The following is a 25,541-nucleotide window of genomic DNA, read 5'->3' as shown; positions in this document are numbered from 1 at the left end:
GGGAATAATATTGTGCGGTAAGTATAATCCCAAGTCTTTTACCGTTTTTTTCAGATTTCACCTCATGATCAGGGTTGATAGATAAGGATAATAGATAAAAATTCAGTGGCCCCGGAGAGGTTCTCTCGAATTTCATACAGGAACAGAAGTCATCTTTCCATAAAGTAGAAACTGAAGCATCCCATGAAGGTGCTTGTTGAAGATGCAATTTCACGATGTCGTCCTTGCCAAATTGTAGTCTTTGAACATACAGTACACATATTCTTTATTGTCTTACCACACAGTAGGCACTGTGGTGCTGTACCACAGTAAAGTCAATAATTGGTATGACATTTTATATTTATTATTTGTTTTGTTTACAGGAATACTGGACAAAGTGTATTTCCAAGATTTACTAGTAAGCCAGGCATTAGAACTAGCCATTACTGCAAACTTTGCCTCTGCTCACTGTTTATTCTAGGACAACGACCCCAAGCAAAGTACAACCGGACCTTTAATGCAGGAAAAAGAAGATAATTGAACAAGCACGTTTTCAAAGCATAATAGGCATCAAGCATACTGTCCACTACACCATATTTTGGGATTTACACATTAGAAACTCTCTTTCCCAAAGATTTTCAGTGTTGAATTGTGCTTCTTGACAGATGGAATAGCCATTACCAGTAAGACAATTACTATTCTCTCTTCCCTTGCGTTTTAATTTGTTTATGTTTTCACTTGCTGTTTTGTTAGCATCTAGATTAGCTACAAAACAAATGTATTTGGGAGAGGGGTGAATGGGGTTTAAGAGATTCCATTCACAATAAGATAATAAATGTAACCCTAGTTTCTACTGACACGTCAATTTATCTCCTAAGGTATGGTTATTCTATTGAGCATTCCTTGTGATCGTTGTCTTCTGTAAGTCTGTTATTTTTATAGGTGCATTACATTTTTAGTAAGTAAAATCCATTATGACATGACATGCAATTCCTATACATTTACAACTGTAATAAAAAGAGAGTGTTGCTTTTGTTCCTGCATTCTGGTATTGCTTTTAATATACTGAGGAATGCTTCCCAACTTTCTTATTTCAGAAAGAGCCATGGTGTGTTACTGTATAACTTTATATATTTAACAGATTTACCCTTATTTATTTTAGGTATTGCCAGTGCTTAGAAATTACAGTAGGCAACAGAGTAGGTTTAATTACTTTGATTAAAAGCATCGCTTTATCTGCTAACTTTGAACTATGGAAGTGAGCGTTAGTTTCCACCGTTTTACTAATGCTGTTATCGAAATATTTAAAAATAAGTAGATGGTGAGGTGGAAGCAGATGAAAGACTTATTTTGTCATTAAAATTCCAAAGTTACTTCCTGCATTCAGTAGTAAGAATAAAAATGTTTTCAATGTCCATTTTACTTTATTCTTAGGTTACATAGATCAAAAAGTGAATTCTAACTGGGACTTCTTTTGAGAAAGACTTCATTCATGCTCTTCAATCATGAAAGAAAAGAAAAAAGAGAGATAACTACAGGAAGGAGGAAAATGTACTTAGTTAAATTTGTGTAAATAAAGGCAGGATTATGTAAATTCTGACTTTCCATAAAATCCAAGTACAAATATATAAAATTGCAGTCACAAAAAGAATATGAAACCTTTATCAAAAGATGAACAAATATCACTTTTAAAATAATTCAAGATTTCCAGTTTTTATTTTCATATTTTAAATTACAGATGTAGCAAGACATACTATTCCCATAACAAAGCAAAACCGAGTGCAAATCTCCAGCATGTTGCAGTCTCGTGACCGTGGCTCAGCCATGACTGCTAAATGGTACTTCTTTGCTGTAACAATAGGCGGTGCTAGTATGCATTTTACACTAAATTCAATGTACTATATTCAAAGCTTATTGGTACTGTAGCTGTAATGCACGTTTTGCACTGTTCTGTGAAACATAACCCCTGCCCTTACAGTATTTCCATGGACTCTTTAAATGCTAAGAAAACTCAGATAACAGATACAGGGGTATATTCAAGTAGCATCAATGAGTTTGCTGCTATCAAGCAAAGTTTGGCATGTTCCCATCGAACAGTTTGAAATTTGAGTTATCACAGTATTTAGAAAGAATCTAAAACCCCTTTCAAGCCATGCAATAGAAAAATGTCCAAACCGTTCGCCATATCAGAAAAGTCATCTGAGATTCTGATGTTCTCCCTGTCTCTCCCTGCACATCTCTCGCAGGCTATCACAGTGTTTCTATTAAAATTTGAATACTAGTGTGTGGGATCATGGGGTCTCCGGAGCAGAACAGCATTGATTTCAGGACCGGGAACCCCCTGCTTCTCGAGTTACAGGCCTCGGTATGGGGTGCCGGTATCTCCTATGCATTTAAATGTCCCAGTCACGTGACACAGGACATTTAAACATTACATTTAGGTCCGGAAATAATTGAACACTGATAAAAGTTTTGTTATTTTGTCTGTATACCAAAATAAATTTAAGTTACAGTTAAATAACGAATACAGGCTTAAAATGCAGTATATCGGCTTTAATTTGAGGTTACTCACAACCAAATTGGATGAAGGGTTTAGGAATTACATCTCTTTAATATGTAGCCCCCTCTTTTTCAAGGGACCAAAAGTAATTGGACAATTGACTCAAAAGCTGTTTCATGGACAGGTGTGGGCTATTCCTTCATTATTCATCATCAATTAAGCAGGTTAAAGGTCTGGAGTTGATTCCAGGTATGGCATTCACATTTGGAAGCTGTTGCTGTGAACTCACAACATGCAGTCAAAGGAGCTCTCAATGCAAGTGAAACAGGGCATCCTTAAGCTGCAAAAAAAAATAAAAAATCAGAGAGATAACAGGAACATTAAGAGTGGCCAAATCAACAGTTTGGTACATTCTGAGAAAAAAAGAATGCACTGGTGAGCTCTGCAACACACAATGGCCTGGACGTCCATGGAAGGCAACAGTGGCGGATGATCAAAGGATCCTTTCCACGGTAAAGAAAAACCCATTCACAACATCCAGCCAAGTGAAGAACACTCTCCAGGAGGTAGGCATATCATTATCCAAGTCTACCATAAAGATAAGACTACACGAGAGCAAATACAGAGGGTTCACCACGAGGTGCAAACCATTCATAAGCCTCAAGAATAGAAAGCTAGATTAGACTTTGCCAAACAATATCTAAAAAAGCCAGACTAGTTCTGGAACAGCATTCTTTGGACAGATGAAACTAAGATCAACCTGTACCAGAATGATGGGAAGAAAAAAGTATTGAGAAGGCTTGGAACGGCTCATGATCCGAAGCATACCACATGATCTGTAAAACACGATGGAGACCGTGTGATGGCATGGGCATGCATGGCTTACAATGGCACTGGGTCACTAGTGTTTATTGATGATGTGACATAAGACAGAAGCAGCCAGATGCATTCTGAAGTGTATAGGGATATATTGTCTGCTCAGATTCAGCCAAATTCAGCGAAGTTGATTGGACGGCGCTTCACTTTACAGATGGACAATGACCCAAAACATACTGCGAAAGCAACCTAGGAGTTTTTTTAAGGCAAAGAAGTGGAATATTTTGCAATGGCCGATTCAATCATCTGATCTCAACCCGATCGAGCATGCATTTCACTTGCTGAAGACAAAACTTAAAGACCCATGAACAAACAACAACTGAAGATAGGAGGAAACCCAACGTTTGGTGATGTCCATGCATTCCCGACTTTAAGCAGTCACTGCCTGCAAAGGATTCTCGACAAAGTATTAAAAATTAACATTTTATTTATAATTGTGTTAATTTGTCCAATTACATTTGAACCCATGAAATAAGGGGACTGTGTATGAAAATGGTTGCAATTCCTAAACGTTTCAACCGATATTTTTGTTCAACCCCTTGAATTAAAGCTGAAAGTCTGCACTTCTATTGCATCTCGGTTGTTTCATTTCAAACCCATTTGGTAGGTGTACAGAGCCACAATTATGAAAATTGTGTCAGTGTCCAATTATTTCCGGACCTAACTGTATATATACAGTTATGTGAAAAAGAAAGTACACCCTCTTTGAATTCCATGGTTTTACATATCAGGACATAATAACAATCATCTGTTCCTTAGCAGGTAAATAGAACCTCAGATGAACAACAACACATGGCATATTACACCGTATCATGATTTATTTAACAAAAATAAAGCCAAAATGGAGAAGCCATGTGTGAAAAACTAAGTACACCTTATGATTCAATAGCTTGTAGAACCACCATTAGCAGCAACAACTTGAAGCAATCGTTTTCTGTATGACTTTATCAGTCTCTCACACTGTTCTGGAGGAATTTTGGCCCACTCTTCTTTACAACGTTGCTTCAGTTCATTGAGGTTTGTGGGCATTTGTTTATGCACAGCTCTCTTAAGGTCCAGTCACAGTATTTCAATCGGGTTGAGGTCTGGACCTTGACTGGGCCATTGCAACACCTTGATTCTTTTCTTTTTCAGCCATTCTGTTGTAGATTTGCTGGTGTGCTTGGGATCATTGTCCTGTTGCATGACCCAATTTTGACCAAGCTTTAGCTGTCGGACAGATGGCCTCACATTTGACTTTAGAATACGTTGGTATACAGAGGAGTTCATGATCGACTCAATGGCTGCAACGTTCCTTGGTCCTGTGGCTGCAAAAACAAGCCCAAATCATTACCCCTCCACCACCATGCTTGGCAGTTGGTATAAGGTGTTTGTGCTGATATGCTGTGTTTGGTTTTCGCCAAACGTGGCGCTGTGCTTAATGGCCAAACATCTCCACTTTGGTCTCATCTCTCCAAAGGAAATTATTCCAGAAGTCTTGTGGTTTGTTCAGATGCAACTTTGCAAACCTAAGCCGTGCTGCCATGTTCTTTTTAGAGACAAGAGGCTTTCTCCTGGCAACCCTTCCATACAAACCATACTTGTTCAGTCTTTTTCTAATTGTACTGTCATGAACTTTAACATTTAACATGCTAACTGAGGCCTGTAGAGTCTGAGATGTAACTCTTGTTTTCTTTTTGCAATTTCTCTGAGCATTGCACGTTCTGCCCTTGGGGTGAATTTGCTGGGATGTCCACTCTTGGGAAGATTGGCAACTGTCTTGAATGTATTCCAATTATGAATAATCTTTCTCACTGTAGAATGATGGACTTTAAATTGTTTGTAAATGGCCTTATAACCCTTCCCAGATTGATGGGCAGCAACAATTGCTTCTCTTAGATTGTTGCTGATGTCTTTCCTCCTTGGCATTGTATTAATTCTCACCTGAATGCTCCAGACCAGCAAAGTGCTAAAACTTCGGCTTTTATCGAGGTGGTCACATTTGCTGATGATCAATTAATCACGGGCATTTGATTAGCAGCACCTGTCTGCTACTTAGCATATTAATTCCTATGGAAGCAGTAAGGGTGTACTTAGTTTTTCACACATAGCTTCTCCATTTTGCTTTATTTTTGTTAATAAATATATATATATATATACAGTCATGTAAAAAAGAAAGTACACCCTCTTTGACTATTAACAGCTATGAAATTATGTATTCAGTATATATACTGTACTATATTCTAAATCTTCTATTAAAGGTCTAAATGAACAACAAGTTAATTAGGTCAAAAGTAAAACAAAATATAACAAATTAACTCCCTTATTTATAGTTATTGTTTACCCTTTATCCCCACCTCTCAAAAAAAAATAATATGTATGTGCTTTATCTGCTAAAAGTCCCTATTGCTACAGGATTAAGTTTGACGAAGGAGTCAGGGGGGCTTGAAACATTGCTCTATTGTGCACATATAACATTGTGTGTCTGCTAACATTTCCTTTCCCTTTGTGTGCTGATTTTTACTGTATTGCTGCTTGTTTGATACATTAAAGAAGATTCTTGGTGAGACCAAAAGCAAAACGTAAACCCTTCATTATTCTTATTTTTGAGTGCTGATCCAGTTTGCTTTTTGTATAGTTGTATGCATCTTGCGGTGTGGATGCACGACCATAGCACCTCTAGCTGAATTGTGTTAGACAGGGTGAGTGCTACAGTAGTTCATTCTATATTTTTATGAATAAAATTAAACTAACTTCAGAACTATTATTTTATGTTGATTCATGACCATTGTGTGGAAACTGACCAAATTGAATGATTTCACATACTGCACTAAATGTCATCCTGTGACCGCAAGTTGGAAAAGACCACACATGTATCTGAAGTAACATTGAAGAGATGCGTAAAGGTTTCACTTGAACATGACTGGCTTTGATCCACTGACCTTGGTAATTTCTAATTGCAATTAACCTACCTGTTATGATCACTGAGTTTAATTTATTACTGTTGTAAAAGTGTTTGCCCGGGCCAATCTCATATTGCCCCCCTTAGGTGGACACTGACCCCGGTTACATGAAGTGTAGTGTGGTGCACTTGCTGGCTTACAGAATCCCTTAGTCTCCCGCGGTGTAATGGGGATGGCATCAGGACTGGCTTATGAGGTAATGCTGAGTTATACTCACTCATGGTACAGCGCCTCCATCTCTTCCAGACCCCCCAGCATAGTAGGGAGGGGTCTCTGAAAGAGAACCTCTATGTGCACCTTCTTCCCAAGTGACTTCACAATCAGGACAGAAGCGATCTCTTTCTTTGGCATCCTTTATTATCACCAGACATGGACAGCCGCCCATCATAGTGGCCGGTCTTCTAGCCGCTCATCTCAGGTTGCCAACCCAAAGGAAGTCCCTGGACATCACTCCTAGTCAGGGCCCTAGAAGCTGTCCTTGCTCTTCCCTTACTCCCTGATGGAGTAAGAGGAATAGTCTGCCCACACATCTCCCCGAAGGGAGGGCCACAAAAGCTGCTAAAGCCTTGACAGTTTGCTGGGTCAGACCAGTCTCACTCAGATGGGTGAGACAACTAACTAAATACAGGGTGTGCTGCATAATACATAGATTCAGTAGGCACCACCCCTATGTCACTGTAAGTGGACACAGAGCCTGATGTCACTTCCTTCACTAAATATTACACAGCACAGGAGTGGGAGGGCAAACCCCATGATTACTCCTGGCAAAACTGCCCTTAACAGGGATTACTGCACAGGAGGAGAAAGGCATGTAACCCCAAAACTACACAGGGCTACACTGTAAATAGCAAAGTGTAGTTCATTGGTTGTAATTTAGAGTAGCCGGGTTTCAACTGGGTCATCCTGCCCCCAGGAGAGTGCGGACAAGCGCGGGTGCCAGCGGCAGATTGTGCACGCATCCAGCAAGTGCCGGGATGTTGTGGAAGCAGTGCGGGCAATTAGGCAGTGCTCCGGTATACCGGAGGCTCCGCAGCGGCCCGATTCCACAGGGAGCCGCTATCTTGCATTCAATTGCGCATGCGCGAGACCCGGTGCATGCGCGGTGCGGCTAAAGGTAGAGGCAACTACAGTTCCCAGCAGTCATTTGGGCTGCAGAGCACATGTTGTGCGAGGGTCAATGGTGAGAGAGCTCAGCGGAAACTACAAGTCCCATCATGCTCAGGGACTTGGAGTCACATTACCTATCACAGCCAATCAGGCTCCTTTATTCTCCTGTTCACACATTGATACATTTCGCGTGCTGGGACCGTGAGCCAGTCAGAGCTGGGACAAGAACAGGGTAGGAGGTATGTACAGGTGTCTGTGACATCTGCACTTGGCCAGAAAACCCCTTTTAGGCTCCAGCTAGGCCCCGACTCCCCTCAGCTTCTGGTTGTTGCAGGGACCGGCCCATAGGATAGGGACACGGCCCTATAGTACCAGCAAAAGTGAGTGACACAGCCAGGACGTGTTCGCATCCTGGCCCTTGATGGTCTGCAATTAGATCATCAAGCATCGACGTGAGAGACATGCTAAAGGTGGATCACTCCACATGGGAGCCACCCACCATAGCTAACTATACAACTTTAGTAAGCAGCGCTAACTCACACACTTGGGTGGGTGTGGGACTGAGGACACGTGTTGGGGAACACGGTGTGGGGTTACGGCCTTGCGAGGCCTAGTATTACAGTGTGGCACTATTGTTTATGATTGTTCTATGCATATAGTAAACTGTTCTAAGCATACCATTGCGTATTGTTTATTGTATGTGGGTCCTAACGGGGTTATTCTACACCCTAGAATCCCATACAAGTGGAGGCACTGTCACCCATCATTCCAGGATACACTGAAGGCTCCCAGCAGCGGAGGCTCAGTCCTCCTGTGATTCACAGGTATTGCACCACACACACCGTAGCTACACATCTCCCACTGGGGGGGAGGAGGGGAGTGCGTTACATTAGCAATGCACTTATGTATCCAGTCTTATTCAGTAGCACAAATACATCTTAATTATCTAATTGGTAAGGTTATGTTTTGAAAACATTGCTAAAATGCAGCAAGAATTAAAATAAACTATTTTATTTTTGTTAATGCATTGAAATATGCATTTAATTCCCTAGCTATGTTGCTAGAATTAAGAAATACAGAAAAAAAAGATAATTATAAAATAGAATTACTGAGTCAATTATCAAGGAAACACTAAACAAAAAAAGACATTTATTATGTGAAAAGCTACAAACAAAAAGATTATCTCTGCTGAAATATAATCTAAAATAAAGTTTACAAATAATGTTATTGGAAATCCAAATGGCAAGAAAGGGACAGCACTATATTTAATATGCCTAGATATTGACTACAAAACCTTAAGGGCATTCACCAGCTCTATAGAAATTACAGACATGAGCGGGATGCCATGATAACTGAGGACACGCATTTCACTACCCGATGCTATCTCTGCAATCTGTTACTAATGAGTGTCCATAGCACTTCAGCTGATGATGTCAGACGCCGGTTCTCCTTTTTAAAAAAAAACAAAACACTAACAGCAATAGAAGCAGTGTGCGCTGAGACAAACGTCTTTCACTGAACGGGGGAGGCCCTAAGGACTTTGAAACCAAGATTCCTTGATCTGAGGGTGTCAAAAGGAAGTACCAAGGTCTGCTCGGAATGTGTGGGATGGGCTTATAGAATTGGTTCTCCCCGAAGCATTGCCTCCCTTGCCTTTTTTTGTATTTGGTTGCTAATCATACCTTTTTGCCCCCTTCCCCCCCCCCCACTCCCCAACCCCAGTTAGTGTTGTGTAAAACTTCCCTTGTTATTGTTTGATTCTATTCCACTTTTTGGGATTTCATCTGGTACTATATATATATATATATATATATATATTGAAAAAAAGAAAAAAGCGCAATCCCATGTAGCTGTTAAAAATGTGGGGAAAATTTAATAAAGGCAATAAAGGTCGGTTACTGATAGCACAAATGACAAAAATACAGAAATAGCATGACAATAAAACAATAAAACAATATATATGTCGATATAAAATAGAGGAACAAATAAATGTCCAAAACTGTGTCCAAAAAATGTCCAGAAAATCTATTGTGAGGGAGTAGCACTCGAATGAATAAAGCACTTATTTGCCCGACAAGAATGGTGATTGAAGCAACAGTGGAGAGTAGAGTGACTCTGATAAATAACAAATGTGAAGGTAGATATAGCCGTGATAAGGTGTAGGATGTTTCCTGTATATAGGATCCAAGGGAAAGGCAGAGGGGGGTAAGGGAACGGTCTCACCAGATGAGTGTAAACATACATACAAAATACTAATATACCTCTATTTGGATTAAAATTCTCATTTACCTCTATTAGCAGGGAGAAAGACCACACATGTTGGATGTAGCATTGGGCTTCTCTGTCGTCTGTTGTATACATTATCCACGCTCAATAGCACTCCATTTTGACACTTAAATACATATACAGTTAGGTCCGGAAATAATTGGACACTGATACAAGTTTTCTTATTTTGGCTGTTACCAAAATAAATTCAAGTTACAGTTAAATAATGAAGATGGGTTTAAAGTGCAGTCTATCAGCTTTAATTTGAGGGTATTCACATCCAAATTGGAGGAAGGGTTTAGGAATTACATCTCTTTAATATGTAGCCCCCTCTTTTTCAAGGGACCAAAAGTAATTGGACAATTGACTCAAAAGTTGTTTCATGGACAGGTGTGGGCTATTCCTTCATTATTTCATCATCAATTAAGCAGGTAGAAGGTCTGTAGTTGATTCCAGGTGTGGCATTCGCATTTGGAAGCTGTTGCTGTGAACCCAAAACATGCGGTCAAAAGAGCTCTCAATGCAAGTGAAACAGGGCATCCTTAGGCTGCAAAAAAAGAAAACCCATCAGAGAGACAGCAGGAACATTAGGAGTGGCCAAATCAACAGCTTGGTACATTCTGAGAAAAAAAAGAACTCACTGGTGAGCTCTGCAACACAAAAAGGCCTGGATGTCCACGGAAGACAACATTGGTTGATGATCGTAGGATCCTTTCCATGTTAAAGAAAAACCCTTCACAACATCCAGCCAAGTGAAGAACACTCTCCAGGAGGTAGGCATATCATTATCCAAGTCTATCATAAAGAGAAGACTTCACGAGAGCAAATACAGAGGGTTCACCACAAGGTGCAAACCATTCATAAGCCTCAAGAACAGAAAGGCCAGATTAGACTTTGCCAAACAATATCTAAAAAAGACAGCCCAGTTCTGGAACAGCATTCTTTGGACAGGTGAAACTAAGATCAACCTGTACCAGAATGATGGGAAGAAAAAAGTATAGAGAAGGCTTGGAATGGCTCATGATCCGAAGCATACCACATCATTGTTAAACACAGTGGAGCAGTGTGATGGCATGGGCATGCATGGCTTACAATGGCACTGGGTCACTATTATTTATTGATGATGTGACAGAAGACAGAAGCAGCCGGATTAATTCTGAAGTGTATAGGGATATATTGTCTGCTCAGATTCAGCCAAATTCAGCGAAGTTGATTGGACGGCGCTTCACTTTACAGATGGGCAATGACCCAAAACATACTGCGAAAGCAACCCAGGAGTTTTTTAAGGCAAAGAACTGGAATATTCTGCAATGACCGAGTCAATCACCTGATCTCAACCCGATCGATCATGCATTTCACTTGCTGAAGACAAAACTTAAGGCAGAAAGACCCATGAACAAACAACAACTGAAGACAGCTGCAGCAAAGATCTGGCAAAGCACCACAAAGGAGGAAACCCAGCGTTTGGTGATGTCCATGCGTTCCAGACTTCAAGCAGTCATTGCCTGCAAAGGATTCTCAACAAAGTTTTAAAAATGAACATTTTATTTATGATTGTGTTAATTTGTCCAATTACATTTGAGCCCCTGAAATAAGGGGACTGTGTATGAAAATGGTTGCAATTACTAAACATTTCATACGATATTTTTGTTCAACCCCTTGAATTAAAGCTGAAAGTCTGCACTTCTATTGCATCTTGGTTGTTTCATTTCAAATCCATTGTGGTGGCACAATTATTGAGCCAAAATTATGAAAATTGTGTCAGTGTCCAAATATTTCCGGACCTAACTGTATATATTTTGTGGGGGCTCAGGGGTTCCCAAAAAGAGCTTGCTGGGGTTCTGTGTTTTGTTAACCTATTCTCAGCTGTTTGGGGTGCCGGTATCTCCTATGCATTTTATTCCCATGGTCACGTGCCGCAGGACATTTAAATGGATATGATATACCGTCACCCCAATAGCGGGGTCTGTATCTCGGGAAACAGAGGGTCCTCGGACCTCAAATCAACGCGGTTCCGAAAAACCCCATCTCATGTACACTACTATTAAAATGTGTAATAGAGGGATTGGCTCAGTGAGTAAAGTGTTGGCTCTTTGTGGCCTTGGGCAATTCACTTTATCTCCCTGTGCCTCAGTCATCAAAAACATAGACTGTAAGCTCCAGGGGGCAGGGATTTGTGCCTGCAAAATGTCTCTGTAAAGCGCTACGTAAAACTAGCAGTGCTATACAAGAACATGTTATTATTATTATTATTAATAATAATAAAATAGCTGCTACCCACAGTAAATATTAAAAACACAACAACACTAATACCCACCTCCTCTACCCCCACATGATTGATACCAGAGGCCGTGTGTGTCCGGGGGGTCCTCAGGTTGTCCCTGCAGGTGTCTGGGGATCCTCAGGTCATCCCCATGTGTGTTCGTGTGGTCCCCATGGGTGTCTGGAGTCCTCAGGTGGTTCCCACGGGTGTCTGGGGGCCCTTGGGTGGTCCCTGCTTGGGTCGGGGGTCTTCAGGTGGTCCCTGAGGGTGTCTGGGGGACCTTGTGTTGTCCCCATGGGTTTTTGGGGGTCCATAGGTCATTCCCATGCGTGTCTGGGGCCCCTCAGGTGGTCCCCGCTGGCCTGTGGTACCAATCCTGTGCCCAAATTTTTTTTGCAATACATTGAAATAAATACACCCCCTCCCAACGCATACAGTACTGTAATGGGCAAAATAACTATTATCCAGATATGGATAAAAGCTAATTTGCCCATTATAATATCAAACATTAGCCAGCCAGCATAAATAAAGTAAATAAAAAGTTCTACTTACCCATGCCATCATGAAGGGCATCCTCGTCAGCATACTCTAGGTCTGTATCCTCCAATGCTAGAAGGAATATAACAAAAAAAAACCAATCTAATGATCCCTAACCCCTAAATCACTGTAATGGGTAATGACCGCTATAATAATTAAGGGGTTAACTCACCCACCAACAACTCACCCGGGAGGCCTAACCGCCCACTATACCCACCCTGTACCCATTGATTGGCATAGTGGTACATCATAAAATAGGGGGACACTCAGGCGCATGGAAATGAATGGAAATATGTGGTGTATCAAGTTTCTTGGATGAGCAAATAAACAAGGTAAGTATAAAACAGACGTTTTATTAAAATGAAACAAAAAAAAAAGGATTAAACACTAAATAAATTCCAAATAAGGAATATATCCATGTGACTAATTAAACTAAGACCCGCAATAAAGCATACAAGATTCAATACAAAATACCTCAATAGAAATTGGGTCTCATATAATAGGACCTTAAAGTCTTAAAATATTAAATCCAAATATTCAATTTTTATATAGTTGGATTCGTTTTTTAAACAGGGTTATGGAGGCTCTTTTGTTATAGGTGGTGGCCCTATAAGGAAAACTTTTTCACCACCATCTGTTACATGGGATACATCCGATTAATTACATTTGGTAATATATACCCACAATATCATGTTCTCTCTCTTGCAAGGAGATAATATCAAATGGGGCTTATTGGATTTCAGGCTTTGGTAGATATTCTTCTTAATACACCTATAAAGAGAACAAATAATTGGAGATTTTTCTAAGTGGTGATGCAACTTATAATATAACGCATCCCTTGAATATACTGTATACCAAATATTTGATAGGTTTTTCATAAGATTTTAGGTTTAATCTGAAGATAGGGTTACTAGTGTTTCGAATACCTACACAACTAAGGTACTTATACACTTATGTTCTCATCATCTGAACACATTTTGGTTGAGAAAACTGTTTTTTCATCTAATAAATGTGTACACTAAGCTATATATATATATATATATATATATATATATATATATATATATATATATATATATATATATATATATATATATATAATCAAAAAATAAATAGATGATACCGTTCTGTGGCTAACGAAATGCTTTTATTTGTGCGAGCTTTCGAGATACACTGATCTCTTCTTCCGGCGATGTTACAATGAATGAAGCAAGGATTACTTAAAAACAGTGTCTCTTGGAATGTTAGTTGTGCTACAAACTCTCACATTTCTACACCCACCCACACCATTTATATCCCCTCTCACTCCACACACACCTTGTGTAGAGCACTGTTTATACTGTGGGCTCTCCATTCATTCTTATTCACACTGATACACATACACACTCTTTCTTCACTTGCTTTCAGTAACCATTTGACACCTCTAGCCATAAAACACATCCACATCGGGGGAAGGACCAGCACAGATAACATTCCAAGAGACACTGTTTTTAAGTAATCCTTGCTTCATTCATTGTAACATCGCCGGAAGAAGAGATCAGTGTATCTCGAAAGCTCGCACAAATAAAAGCATTTCGTTAGCCACAGAACGGTATCATCTATTTCTTTTTTGATTATTGAAGCTCGGCTAACACGGTACTGATACCTCTACATATATATATATATATATATATATATATATATATATATATATATATATATATATATATATATATATATATACATACAATAGTAGAAAGGCAGTTGGCACACTCTGAACTAAGAACAAACTGATGCTTATCCATATGCACATATAGAACAGATATTTACCAAGTTGATCTGGAAAACAGAGACAGCACACAGCGAGGTAAGTACAAAAAACTGTATTCACATAGAAAATACAAGGCACTGCATCCAACGTTTCGGTCAGCAGAACGTGACCTTCCTCAGGGTATGCACATATGTATATGTGTCTTTGATGAAGACTAATGTATTTTTTTGTTTGTTGGTTTACCTGCAGTTTGAATAGGACATATACACAGTAACCCTTGGGATACATCAGCATGGTTTTGATATATGTGTAGCCCTGTTTCCTATTGAATACAGTACGCTACCAATGCTGTACAACCTGTTTGGCTCGCAGGGCCTAAGCCTCCGCCACGGAGAGCCTGGGGCACTCGTAGGAATATTGATAACCTCTTACTTGGTGCAGCGCCTCCACCTGTGATGGCTCCCTCCAGAGGGGGAGTGGTTCCTCGCAGGACAAATATATATCACTCCACACACACACAGCATGTAAAATAACCAATGACTTTACTCACACCACCATAACGTTGCATAAGATCAACAGGTGTCCCTCTCTAGATGAGACACTATACTACTGCGTCTCGCAGGACGTGATCCCCTTTCACCTGATGCTCCCACCCCGTGTCCAGTACCACACTCAGTGCTCCCCCACCCTCAAGTGATCATAAATAAGAGAATAATGCTCAATATAAAGCCCAAACGTCCACATCCTCATTTAACCCTTTCGGGAATAAGGTTTCTAATTTATGGATCCAGTATGTTTCTCTGGATGAAAGGGTTTTAACCCTATCACCTCCCCTTCTATTACACGGTATCTGTTGGATTCCTTTAAAAGTCAAACAAGACTGATCTTTATTATGGTGAGACATAAAGTGTCGTGACACACTATGCTTTTCAAAGCCATTTTTAATGTTTCTGATGTGTTCCTGTATACGAACTTTGAGACTGCGTTTAGTCCTACCGACATATTGATAGCCACATCCACATTCCAAAAGATAGACTATAAACATAGAAGTACATAAAATAAAATCATCAATGGGAAAAACCTTGCTGGTTGTTTTAGATATAATCCTATTTCTATCAGGGTGTAGGATTTACATATTGAACATCTACCACAAGCATGGTTCCCTTTGGGTTTAATACCTAACCAACCTCTTTGTAACCTTCTATCCAGGGTTGGGTATATATCACTGGGAGCTAGTATGTTTTTTAGATTCCTAGCCCTCCTGTATATAAATCGTGGTTTGTTGATCAAATGTGCCCCAAGAATAGGATCGTTGCAAAGGATGCCCCAATGTTTAATAAAAATGTTTTCTATATCTTTATGTACAGAATTGTAATCTGTTATAAAAGCAACATTAACATTTGTACTCGTTAGATTCTGACTCTTAATATTCCTAGGAATCAGCATTTTGCTCCGATCCATGTTTCGTACCCTATTGATTTCTTTTTCAAGCAGTTCTCTAGGATAGCCCCTTTCTCTAAATCTATGAAAAAGCTTGTTGGCCTGATCATTGAAAACCTCAATAGTGCTACAATTTTGTCTTAGTCTAACAAATTGTCCTCCTGGAATATTCTTTTTCCAGGAGTTCTTGAGCCCAAACCTCTGGATGGCTATGGCAACAGTCTCTGGGTATACCACTCTCCTGCAGATACTAAAGGGAACTCTATCCTATCTGATGGCCTGTCCCTACATCCGCTTCACTCTATGGGGACACAGGGCAACTCGGGATGCCCGAACCAAGGTAAGGGTAGAGACCTGTAAGCCAGAGCCTCCAGCTGTCTCACCGGGTGCCTGCAATTCCTCCCACATCGATGTTGCCAGGTATCGTGCAGGAGGTGGCGGCTGAAGGGTAACCGGAAATGGCCAATAAAGCTGTTGTTCAAAGGCTGCTCACTCTTAGAGGCTGAGAGACGTTTGTCTAATACCAATAAAGCTGGTTTTGTTTGATGCTCACACGACACCCAATGAGAGCCTCCGCACGAAGGAGCAGGAAGCAGATTGACCGAGATTTCGTGATGTCACTCACTGGCGCGAACGGGACTGGTATTTAGGTGCTGGGGGTTTTAGCAACAGCATACACCTTGATAAAGGGCACATGGCCCGAAACGCATAGGTGGGGTGCTGTTGGAGATATCTGGGGCTTTTTATGTTTGATCATGAAATAAAAGATTTTTCTTTTTTAACCCGTGAGCCTCCACCTGCTTTTTTGGCAGTGCGCTGCCTGCTTTCTCCTTATCCTATGGTTAACTCTACTGGTGGATCGCACGCCGCTCAAAAGGATATACCGCATAGACTGCACTGAAGGATACAAGGGACAACTAACTGTGAGTTACTCTGTGGGCTTAAATTTTCTTAAGTCAGCGTTTGGGATACAGTTTGTGCTATATATGTGTGCCTGTGATCACTAGGCACTAATCCCTGTCCCCTACAAGGGATGCTGCACTATTAACCCCATACAGTGCCAAGGTCCAGGCAGTTATTTAGTTATCCATGAAGGGTCTAGTTTTTGAAGCGCTGGCTACCCATACTCTTGTGCACTATTGCTAAGCCTGCTGTCTACAAACACTCCTAAATTCTTCTCCATCAAGGATTAACCTAAGTTTGTCCCATTTAATTTGTAAGTACCATGTTTATTCTTGCTTTCTAAATCAATAACCTTACATCTGTTTTAAACCTCATCTGCCATTTACCTGCCCAATCTTCCAGTCCATCTGGAGAGCAATTACATCCTGCTCTGATTTAACTACCTTAGTAAATTTAGGGGTTCATGCAGTAAGCAGCGGAAAGGCAATTCTCGCCACTTTCCCGCCAAAAATGGCTACCCCTATTCAGTAAGGGGCGAGAATAAAAAAAAACGCCGGTTGGCGGTTTTATTTTTCCCGCCGGTGGCGAGGCGAGAAGGCACTTTCCGCCTAAAATTGAAACATTTTCCGCCACGCTGTATTCTAGTAGTGGCGAGTAGCTTAGCGGAGCTATTCGCCACTCTAGAATGGCGTTTTGCTGGCGAATCAGCCACGCAAGAAAAAGTTGGCAAGTTGATGGTGAGAGGCTGCTGATGAGTAGTGGATCGGCACTTAGAAAAATTTCAGGCCTTTTTCCTGGCTGGGATTGATGCCGGGGGTCTCCTGAGCTGATACCATTAATACCAGCACCGGACCCCCCCGGCATGCATCCGAGGCAGGAAAAATGCATTTAAAGGCCACTTCATTACCTTAGCGGCTAACCGCTAAGGCAATGAAGGGGTTAAACAGCCGTGCCAGGTTTATTGTGGGTAGCGGGGGTGGATGAAGGGGGTATTTGGCCCTTGTTTGTTTAGGGCTTGCGGGGGGTTGCTGGGGGGTTGCGGGTGCGCTTAACCCCTTCACGACCGTAGCAGTTAATACCGCTACGGTCATGAAGGGGTTAAGGCCTCCCGCTACCCACCCGCAAGCCCTAAACAAACCACCGCTGTGGCTAATACCCCCTTCACCCACCCCCGCTACCCACAATAAAAAGAAAACACACACAACAGCCCCACACTAACTAAAGAGATATATATATATATATATATATATATATAAGACAGAAATACAATGAGCGCAACCACACTGAAATTAGTAAATAGAATAATTACCACATGTAATGGAGGGTATACACCCTTACAGTCTAACTTTCCCTGACTCAGTCTGCAGCCAAAAGGTCTACCGCTCCACGGGCTGGTAACGAAAATTTCCAAAGAGAATGACCTAGGCGCAAATGGAGACAAGAAAAAACAAACATAGGGTAGTATGTTCTAACAAATAAACCGCCAGAAGGTATGATATGCACTTACAGCGTATAGGATATTATCAAGCCTTGTATCCACTCTGGGATCTGGAACAATTAAATGATGAATCTGGAACAGCTGGTTATCCACAGCAATTGCAATCTCGAGCAAAGATACCCATGCAGGAAGAGAGATAGAACACAAATAGCGTAACACAGTTTATTAAAATTATTAATAAAAAGACTATAAGTAAAAGACTCACACTCTGTGAGATATCATAAAACTTTTGGGAATTCTGAGCATCTCACACTCATATGAAAAGGGTAGTAACACATTCTCTGGTCTACATCCAATCCGCTGTACGTCGAACCAACATAACGTGTAATAAGGATTTGTATGGATGTAATATGTTCTACTGGTGGGAATATGAGATGTAATTCCCAACAATAATAATAAGGGGTTAATATCATGGATGAGATTCCACTACACATCACCATAATTGGTCTAGTGTCAGTGGGGTTTATAGCTCCACGTCTGTAAAGGGTTAATAGTGGCATATACCCCACATTTTAAATATTAGTATATAATCTACCCCCAAACCACTAACCGGCTATGTAACATGTAGCCGTGACAAAACTCTGCAACAAGAAGGTTAGAATTAGTATATTCCCCCACATCACAATAAAACTAGTGATTAGTCATCAAATCCTTTATGGAATGGTGTCTAAGCAACTATTAGATAGAGGTATAAATGTTTAGAACCCATATAATGTGTCTGTATATTAAGCATAATTATACAATGTAATATGTATTATTTGTCTATTTTGTTTAGGTTGATCAATATATCAATTATGAATTAAATTAGAGGGTGACTACATATTTGAATTTGCTCTTGCTTATACTTGGTTATTCATCATTGAATCATCAAGGGCTACACAGTATGGTAGTAGTATAAATGGTACCTAATAGTAATCAATTGTTTAGCTATGCATTATATATATTAAAACCATAGAGCCAATGTATTATGGGAAAAAAATTCTTTAATTAATTAAAAAAAAAATTAATTAACCAATTGCATAATGGAGGAGGGTATATAACCCTAGATGAGGGACAGAGAGCAGAATCAGCCCCTGACGAAGCCTAACGGAGAAACGCGTAGGGCGTGGTTTACAGACAGTGAACACAGTGTATTCAGCAGGAGTAACAGCAGACAGCAGCCAAGAGGTGCCTGGTGGCCGTTTGTCCCATTATTTGCCTGCAGGAAGATTAGCAGCGCAGAGGATTGAGGCCCCGCTCCCACAGCCCACCGGACGAACTCTCGCGAGAGGGAGTGACGTCATCGCGTCGTCACGTGGCACGGAGCGTCCCCAGGAGACGTGGGTGACCGGAGGAAGATTGAGAACTCTTCGTGGGAAAACAGAAAGAACTCTCTATTTGTGAAACCGGACAGCACCTACCTCTAAGTACCGTGAGTACTATATGCACAGCAGGTGCAGTGAAAGAGACATATGTAGGTTGATAACCACAGAAAGAGGCAGCTCACACAAGGAGACTGTGTTAAACAGTAGAGACACTTAGTGTGTGTGCTATTTATAACCTGGACTCATTTCCCTATTGGTTACAAATCTACAGATTAAGGACTGTTGAAGAAATCTGCATAGTGTTACTACCCTTTTCATATGAGTGTGAGATGCTCAGAATTCCCAAAAGTTTTATGATATCTCACAGAGTGTGAGTCTTTTACTTATAGTCTTTTTATTAATAATTTTAATAAACTGTGTTACGCTATTTGTGTTCTATCTCTCTTCCTGCATGGGTATCTTTGCTCGAGATTGCAATTGCTGTGGATAACCAGCTGTTCCAGATTCATCATTTAATTGTTCCAGATCCCAGAGTGGATACAAGGCTTGATAATATCCTATACGCTGTAAGTGCATATCATACCTTCTGGCGGTTTATTTGTTAGAACATACTACCCTATGTTTGTTTTTTCTTGTCTCCATTTGCGCCTAGGTCATTCTCTTTGGATATATATATATATATATATATATATATATATATATATATATATATTACACCAATAACACCTATACCCCCCTAACATACAGTATAGTAATGGGCACAATGACTATTATCCACAAATGGATAATAGTGCATGTGTCCATTTAAAATACATACAGAACAATAAAGACATTAAATACATGTAGCACTCACCCATGTCCGGCTGCCACGATGAAGGCCATCCTCATCTTCATCCTGCCCATGCCCCATCCGCTTCTGAAAAACAGACACAAGAATTAAAACATCCAATGTAATGTCCCCTAACCCCTTAATCACCATAGCGGTTATTAACTGCTACACTCATTAAGGGGTTAACCCACCATCACCCACATACCCTCCCCCACTACCCCCCACCCCCTGAGGACTAACCACCCTCACCCACTACCCACAAGGGAGTCCTACCACATACCTTTGGGGCCAATACCCCCTCTCCCCACCCCAACACATACAGTACAATAATGTGCCAAATAACTATTATCTACATAGGGATAATACATTATTTTGCCATTATTAAACACATTAACTAGCATAGTAAAATAAAGTAAATTCTACTAACCTCTTCACTAAGAAGGCCCCGTCGCCAGCATAATCCTTGTGGTCCGTTGCCAAAATAATACATAGCCAATACATTGCAATGCCATTCACATATCAATGAACCCCTTAATCACCTTATCGGGTACTAACCGCAAAGGTAATTAAGGGGTTAAGCCATCCTGGCAATGGCAATACCACTTATCCATAACATCCTCAATGAAATAAAATGCAATTTCCTAAACAAATCTAATGTAATCATCCAATCTAAAGCATCAAATGCAAATCCAATGTCTCAAATGCCACTTAAAAAATTGCATTTACATTGTATACATGCTTCATAAAATGTAAGCTACATGTAGACGCTGCAAATCAATGTTAACAATACTATATTCCAAATAAAATAGCATTACATCAAAAGAACTATACAATGTAATCCAATAAGTCACCATCAATCAATTAACATACATGAATTACATCCCAAAACAATTAAAATAGCATCCATACCAATTACACAATTAACTATAGCAACCGTTACAGAGAACAAGTTACCATCATACAAAATAGGACACCAACAAATACAATATACTAAATCAACCTCACCATGACCTAAAGTACAGAATAGAAGCCCAAAAATTACATCTATCTAATTATAAAATACATTTAACACACATCTATGCACAGCAGCATAGCCAAAATCATTTACAATAGTGCAAAGAAAGCTTTTACAACACTATCATTTCTTACCCTGTATGTATATATCTCTCTAGACATACATACATACAGTGGCAAGAAATGATGTACAATAAAAAAAATAAACACATGAAAAAAGCTAAAAAAAAAACTGTTACATTAAATACATTTCTTTATTAAACTTACCATTACTTGACCCACTCACTGACTCCCGTTGATCAGCTTACTCACGAACCAATCCACGAACAGGAACCCATAAAATAATAAACCGGAAAATAATAAACATTAAAATAATAAAACACGACAATCCAGGGGTCTTCTACTTGTAATCCATCTTCATCTGTATCCTTCTATCTTCTTCCGGGGTCTTCTTCCCGTCTGCTGCCACGCCCTGGTCTTCTTTCTTCTCCGAAGGTCCTTCCTCCTCGGCGTTTTGCTTCAAAATGAGATGACATAGTCTTTTAAAGGCCTATGACGTCACATTTTCGTCATGGTTCCCACGGCCCTTATTGGGCCGTGAAAACCATGTGTTTTGGCCGATGCAAAAAAAAATGATGACGTCACTTAAAGGCAATGAAAGCACAGCCAATCAGAATGGCTTTGCTTCAATTGCCTTTAAGATGACGTCATTAAAAGAAACATGGCCGGCCTCACATGGTACGGTAGCCAATCAGAGCGTGTTAATGGCATTGCAATATATTGGCTATGTATTATTTTGGCAACGGACCACAAGGAGGATTCTGGCGACGGGGCCTTCTTATTGATGAGGTTAGTAGAATTTTCTTTATTTTACTATGGTATTTAATGTGTTTAATAATGGCCAAATAATGTATTATCCTTATGTGGATAATAGTTATTTGGCACATTATTGTACTGTATGTGTTGGGGTGGGGGGAGGGGGTATTGGCCCCAAGGTTATGTGGGTAGGCCTCCCTTGTGGGTAGTGGGTGAGGGTGGTTAGGCCTCAGGGGGTGGGGGAGGTAGTGGGGTATGGTATGTGGGTGAGGGTGGGTTAACCCCTTAATGACTGTAGCGGTTTATAACTGCTATGGTGATTAAGGGGTTAGGGGACATTACATTGGATGTTTTAATTCTTGTGTCTGTTTTGCAGAAGCGGATGGGGCATGGGCAGGATGAAGATGAGGATGCCCTTCATCGTGGCAGCCGGACATGGGTGAGTGCTATATGTATTTATTGTTCTGTATGTATTTTAAATGGACAACTGTACTATTATCCATTTGTGGATCATAGTAAATTTGCCCATTACTGTATTGTATGTTGTGTATTGCAATGTTTATTGGGGGCATTTGTCCCCAATAAACATACTACTATGCGTTAACCCCTTCATTGCCTTAGCGGCTATCCGCTATGGTAATGAAGCAGCATTAATGTATTTTAATAATATTGTGCCCTGCTTCCCGAGTTATAGGCCCCAGTTTGGGGCATCGGTTACAGTGTCGACGCCATGTTTATTGTGGGCACGTAGCGTATGGGACGCTATAAACATGGCGGCGACACTGCCCACCCAATCACACATACCGGGGCCTGTAACTCGGGAAGCAGGGGGTCCCTGGTCTACAAAGCTATGCGGTTCAGCTCGGGGGACCCCCTGCGCACTGTACAGTATTATTAAAAAAATATTCATGCTGCTTCGCTACCATAGCAGATAGCCGCAAAGGTAAGGAACGAGTCTTTATTGATATGTGTGTTTTACTCATAGTGTAGATGTGCAGAGGGTCTCCGGAGCTGAACCGCTTTGGTTTTAGGTCCAGGGACCACCTGCTTCCCGAGATACAGGCCCCTTTAGGGGGTGCCGGTATCCTTCTGCTTTGTTTACATTCCGCGGTCACGTGATCGGGACCTTTAAATGCAGAGGGATACCGGCACCTCATAAAGGGGCCTGTATCTCGGGAAGCAGGGGGTCCCCGGACCTGAAACCAATGCGGTTCAGCTCCGGAGACCCCGTCCACATGTACACTATGAATAAAAATGGTTTTAACAATAATTTTTAATGTCCCGATGTTTGCGCCGAGAGAGCAGCGGATTTCTCTCTGCTGCAAACACATCTCGGCAGGGGACGGCTTCTCGGCAACTTCTCGCCAGGCAGCCGTCTCGCCACCGGTTACTAGCCATTTTATCAAATGGTGGTGGCTAATTCATTCGCCAGGGATTCGCCCCTTACAGCATACAGCCAGTTTAACACACCAAAAACATGGCTAATTGCTTAACTGGCTAATGCATTTTTTCGCTGCTTACTGCATGATGCCCTTAGTGTCATCAGCAGAGATGGAGACTTTGCTCTCTATACCAACCTCAAGGTCATTAATATACAAGTTAAACATCAGGGGTTCCAGTCAGTAGTGGATTTTAAAAAAATGGCACCCATAGGTGCCTCAGTACCTGATGCCACCCTCCTGTTCCCATAGCAACGTGACGTCACACACATGCCAATAGCGCACGCGCAGAAGCATCCAGCGCCACCCGCGCATGTGCAGAAGTGGCCAGCACTCCTTGCCCGCGCAGGCGCATAAGCCGATAGCGCATGCGCGGGGCGGCAAGCCGGCATGCCGCCTCCAAATTCTGCTGCCCCCCAAATTCTGCTGCTTTAGGCTCAGGCCTATTAGGCCTAACGGGAAATCTGCCACTGGTTCCGGTACTGATCCCTGAATTACTCCACTCACAACTTTAGCCCAACCTGAAAAGGTTCCAGCCCAACTCTCTGTTTTCAATCCAGATGCAAATATTTTACTGATACGAATGTCCTTTATTTTGTACACTAACCTCTTGTGTGGCACCATATCAAAAGCCTTTGCAAAATCTAGGTAGACCACATCAACTGCATTACCCTGGTCTAAATTCCTACTTACAGTACTGCCTCAAAAAAACTAAGGATAGTTTGGCACAACCTATCCTTCATAAATCCATGCTGACTATTACTGATAATTTTGTTATCCATAAGGTATTCCTAAATATGATTCCGTACTAAGCCTTCAATTAACTTCCACACTATTGATGTTAGGTTTACAGGTCTGTAATTTCCCAGTTATATTGCTCCTTTTTAAAATATAAGCACCACTTCTGCTTTACGCCAATCTTGTGGTACTAATTTATTTAGTATTTAATAAATATGTCATAATTTACAAAGATTATGGGGCCTATTCTCATAGCTCAGAAGTTGTCATTGCCAAACTGTGCGGTTTGACATGTTCAGAAGTAGCGGAATAAAATATTGCAAATCACATCTTCTAAACCACATCTATAAAAAGTGACAAACGGCATGGTTTAACATCCAAAATACCGGTATTGTACTTGTTTTTGAAGCGGAAGGACCTGAGGTGGTACTAACTCCATCTCCAGTCTGATATATGAGTTTTGCTCTCTCAGCCAAACTCATATTTAATGCACTGGATGTACTATACTATAACTCCCAATACAAAGCTCACCACCCTTGAGGTGGCATGAAAAATTGCTAGTTTTCAGAAGTGGTTTGCGTGATGGCAATACAAGAATTGTATTTGTCATCAATAAATGCGGAGTGAACCCACTTCTAAAAAAGCCTTTTTTCTGTACGATTTTACATGCGATTAAGAATTAAAGAATAGCAAAGCACTCCAATCCAATCAAAAAGTGCTCTTTAGATAAAGATTGACACTATGGGAAGAAGCCCCCTGTGTCTGTTGTCTTCAGTTTCCTAGCATGGAAAGAGTCTATGGGAAATAGGGACCACATGGTTAAGGTTGACTTGAAAAGCAACTTGTACAGTTACATTACACAGAACAGAATAAAACATGCATTAGTGTAGCAATAGCCTTAGAATACAGTAGATTGAATTTAGCTAAATACACAACAGCTATTGTACTGCAAAGTACTGTACTGCGGCAGGTACAAAATAAAATTTTCAGCCTCAGCTGCGGTCAAATAGCTGTGACATGCAATGAAGTGCCAAGGTATTGCACTTAGTTTCTTGCAGTCATGGGAATAGTAAGTCTTGCTACTTAGGCTGAGTCCATGCTCCCTGCTTGCTCGCTGAGGCTCAGGGAAAGCGGGTGCTTTCCCTGGCCTTGCGGTTGCTTACCGCACGTGCCTCATTGGGCGAACCGCTCACGTGACCGGCCTGTCGCGCCGGCAAGCGGGGGAATTTTAAATTCCCCTAAGACCTGCGCTTCCGCAAGCGCGCGGAAGCGCAGGTGAGCCCCTACTAAAGCCGCTCTAATTGCGGCTGTAGGGGCTCAGTGCTGAGCGGGAGCGCGCGT

At 41.0% G+C, this 25,541-nt stretch overlaps 1 long non-coding RNA gene across 1 annotated transcript in view; it reads right to left on the bottom strand.

Moving 5' to 3' along the window:
- The window catches only part of LOC142488539 (uncharacterized), a 60,258-nt gene that overhangs the window by 20,280 nt on the left and 14,437 nt on the right, over nucleotides 1–25,541 (bottom strand). Inside the window, exons 2-3 of the long non-coding RNA XR_012799481.1 lie at nucleotides 13,154–13,240; nucleotides 12,485–12,541 (exon numbers count right to left, since the gene is read on the bottom strand). This is a non-coding gene — a long non-coding RNA (uncharacterized LOC142488539). The remainder of the gene's footprint in view (nucleotides 1–12,484; nucleotides 12,542–13,153; nucleotides 13,241–25,541) is intronic.

The sequence above is a fragment of the Ascaphus truei genome, chromosome 2, assembly GCF_040206685.1.
Source record: "Ascaphus truei isolate aAscTru1 chromosome 2, aAscTru1.hap1, whole genome shotgun sequence".
In the NCBI taxonomy this organism is placed as follows: domain Eukaryota; kingdom Metazoa; phylum Chordata; class Amphibia; order Anura; family Ascaphidae; genus Ascaphus; species Ascaphus truei.
Note: the sequence above shows the minus strand (reverse complement) of the source record. Positions and strands in the feature narration are given on the sequence as shown.